The sequence below is a fragment of the Cupressus sempervirens genome, chromosome 4 (assembly GCF_028749045.1).
Source record: "Cupressus sempervirens isolate cs-2001-9-10 chromosome 4, ASM2874904v1, whole genome shotgun sequence".
Taxonomy (NCBI): domain Eukaryota; kingdom Viridiplantae; phylum Streptophyta; class Pinopsida; order Cupressales; family Cupressaceae; genus Cupressus; species Cupressus sempervirens.
This window is the reverse complement of record NC_143121.1, coordinates 551,980,501-551,984,444: the sequence shown is the minus strand read 5'-3', so window position 1 is coordinate 551,984,444 and position 3,944 is coordinate 551,980,501.

Sequence of the window (3,944 nt, the reverse complement as noted above, 5' to 3'; positions counted from 1 at the left end):
TTTTCTTGATGATTGAAATTTTTGTGTACAATAATTTAGTCAATTTTTTTCCTCCAAATTTTTGCTAACGAAAATGTATTTTATTTGTACGAAAGCCCTAAATTCTTTATTGCAGTTATTCGCTTATTCATGAGTTTTGCAGAATACAAAAGGTGAGCAGCTCCTTTCTATGATTCGCCTGTTTTTGTTTGAGATTGAAAATAAAAAATTTCATTGTTCATTCACAACTGTTATGGGGGTTTCAATGAGAATAGGATGTTGATTCAAGCCCTGTTTAGTTTCCATTTTTTTTGGTAGATACAGAGATAGGAAAGAGGGAAAGAATAGCTTCTAGGTGTATGGATATGCTATGCCGAATATGTTTCAATGTATACCAATATTAAGCTGTGTACCTAAGGGATTGTGGCATTACTGGAAATATTTATCTCAGCAGTTTGACAGTTGAATAGAAGATGGATTGAAACCTGTTGCTGGCCATATCTTTCCCTCGCATGTGAACATTTTGGTTTCCAGATTCTTTCCAGCTGTGATTTCAATGTAAATATGTTCATCATCAACCAATTATGTTTTGGGGTTTGTGCGAATAAGGGTTTTAAGTGAATTTTGATTAAAATGATAATTTTCGGTATTCCATTCATTATTGCTGGAAATGGCATCTGTGTGGTGAAATTGTCCTTTGAAATATAGTAGCATTTTGAATAGGATTTCGATTTACTATTTTATATTTGGAAATATAATTTGCATACTGAAGAGGATTTACCATTACAGCCAGAGCTACATATTTCAAAGGATCTTGGCAGTGTTTGCAAGCTTTTAGAGATTATTGTTTTATTATCCCTAGAGAGTTCTGATTTCTGTAACACAGATAGTTTTTGTTCTATTTAATTCATATTCAAAGGTCTCTTGAGTATGTTTTGAGGCCTTCTTTTAAACATTCATTGTGCTGTGATCTTAATATGAAAACCCGCCAATTTTAATTTTTTGTAGAATAAGATTTTGATGTTTTCCCTGTTGGCGAATATTCTTTTTACTTGCTGTAATCTGCATAAATTCCATAAAGTTGCATCATAATGGTTTGGTCTGAAGATCAAAGACAAGGATGGTATGCTGAACAAGTTAACTTTTTAATCACACGCATGATTCAAACACCAATGCATTTTGATGAAGTTTAGTTTAGGATAGATTAGTTTACTGGCTATTTAGATGAGATGCTTATGCAGTATGTGGGTGGAGGTTTCGATGTCTAACAGAGCTTCCTTGCAAAATCCATTTTGTGCACTTCTGCAATCATTACATTTCATTCCTTGACATGCCATCTCTTTGAGGCATTCTGTCAAGCAATTCAGATGAATTTTCTTTGATTCACATTTTGCATGCATGTTTATTAGAGGATTTCCAGTTATAATGTGACAAAATATCTCTACCATTGTGCTTCGATGAATGTCCACACCCCATCCAAAGCTTCCATTTTGTCATTTGCAGGAATGACACATGTAGAAAATTTGGCTTTATACTAAATAATTTTCATCTGTTTGAAATTTTCAAAAGCCAATTACATCCATTTATTGCAAATTTTGTGACCATTGCATTCTATGAGACATCATCTCTTTGGAGCATTGTATTGGAACAGTTCACATGTCTTGTTTGTGCTTCCACATTTTGCATGCATATCTACCAAAACATTTGTGGCGATGATAGTTGACAAAAATCCATCTTCATCATGCTTTGATGGAAGTCCATACCTTGTTTCAGAGCTCCCATCTCAACAATAGGGAGGGAGGGTGGCTACAAAGGTTGTTGAATCTGGCTTTACACCTGCCAATTGCATTTGCCTGAAACTTTCTTAAGCTTTAATAATAAATCCTTAATTGCATATCCTGCAATCATTGTAAGCCATGAAACCACATTTTTTTCCTAGAATACTGCCATGTTTTGTCCATATGGAGAGCTCACTCAGCAAAAACTTGCCAAGCCCCCCAAAAAAACTTGGGAAAAATTTGGCAAGTTTTTTTAAACACTCCAGAATCTTATAAACAATATAAATTTCATTTTTTATGTAAAATTCAATAAGAAGATGCATCCAATGAGTTAATTAATTAGATCACAAAAGAAACAAGCAGAGTTTTTTTATATATACATGCAAAGTAGGTACAAAATTGCATCCTCATGTGGAATGTTGATGGCGGGAAGCAAAATAGTAAATAGTTTCTATAAAATTAGAAGTAAATATATCATCAAAATAGTCTGTGAGTTCGAGCAATTTTGGCCTGGTAAAAAGTAATGCTTGTGTTGGATGTGAGCAAGTGGTTGAGCTAAGTTTGTCAGGGCTCAGGAAAATAAAATTGAAACCAAGTGAATAATGGGAAAATGAGTTAGAACTTCGAATCATCAGAAATTCTTGTTCCAGTTTCAAATTGTCCTCGAATAGCTAAGACAGGTTGTGGGAGATAACATTAGTGAAGGCATACTGAATTATGAAATTTGGCCAAGTTTGGAATTTTTGGAAAACCCTTAAAACTCAGAATCTGCATTTTAACTCCTATGAATCTGAAATCTATATCAAATATTGCGACAGTATTTATACGAATATAACTTAAAGTATAAACTTAAATGTTATATTCCTATAAAACCTCCAGCACCTAAGCTGAAAGAAGAACTAACAAATAAGAAACGAGCTTCAAAAATGATTTTTTTTCCTTTCTTTCAGACGCTGATAGAAATGCTTGTGGGAGTTTTTGGCGAGTCTTTTCTCAAAAACTCGATTACTCGTCTCTGCAAGTTTGTAAAAATTGGCTATGATTCGGCATTTTCCACCTATGGTTTTGTCTACATTGTGATAGATTGCCATGCCCGCATCTCAAGGCTTCCATTTTGACACAGGCAGGGAAGATATGTTGGCGAAGGTTGTAGAATTTCTTTTCTTAAACATAGGTCTAGTGTTTATGCTGGTTTTCCTTTTCATTACACTTTCTTCAAGTCTACAGCCATAGTATCTATTTTTTAACATTATTTAGCATTGGAAAATCCTACAAGAGTATAACTTTGGTCCATATTTGTTACAAACTGAAGGAATTTGCAGCCATTCTCCTATATCATTTTTGAACAATCAAGTGTTCTTGAGATAGTTGATGAATTCCTTCTACCCCTACGATTCAATAACATTGAATTCTGCTTTTTGAAGATTGAATGGCGACAACTTTCCAAATATTAAATAGTGACTTAAAAATGATAGTGAATGATTTATGCAACAAATAGATATACTTTTAGCTCAGTAAAACGCAAGGTTGAATTGATTTGTGAAACTGAATATTCCATTTGCATGTTAGGCCGATGTTCCACATTTAATTATATTATTTGCATCAGGCTTTTGTGAATGAGCTTATTCTCCATCCAAATTTGGGTAAAGCCTTCCTGAATGGATATGAAATCCACTGGCTTGTCTAGAACTCCAGCTGTGTGGGAAACATGTTTTACATTTGCTAGAGGCAATGTTTGCTCATTGTCTTCTTTCAATGTTTAAGGCAGACTATTGGACACCTCTGTTAATAAAATCTCCGATTTCAATACGGCGAACACAAGGAGTACCAAGATTAGTCATTCTGCAGCTGTTCTTTAGCATGTTTCATTGGCTTTTTAAATAAAGCTCTGAGGGTTTTCCAAGCCCGTCATTTGGTTTTAGTTTCTAAAGTTATTGCTGTTGATTCAATACCTACGTACGGTGAGTTGCCAATGGAGTCATCACTGAGCTAGTGTGTATGAATATTTGAGTCTGCTGCTAAACTTTACAGAAAGCATTCTTCCCTTATGTATGCCGTTGATTATTATCATGGCCTAGAGAGCCCTGCATTATAATTTTGTCTATTTAAGCATAGGGGTTTACAAACTGAACTTGAGTTCTGATTTTTTGTTAATACAAATGTGGGATGAAGAGGATTGCATTCACC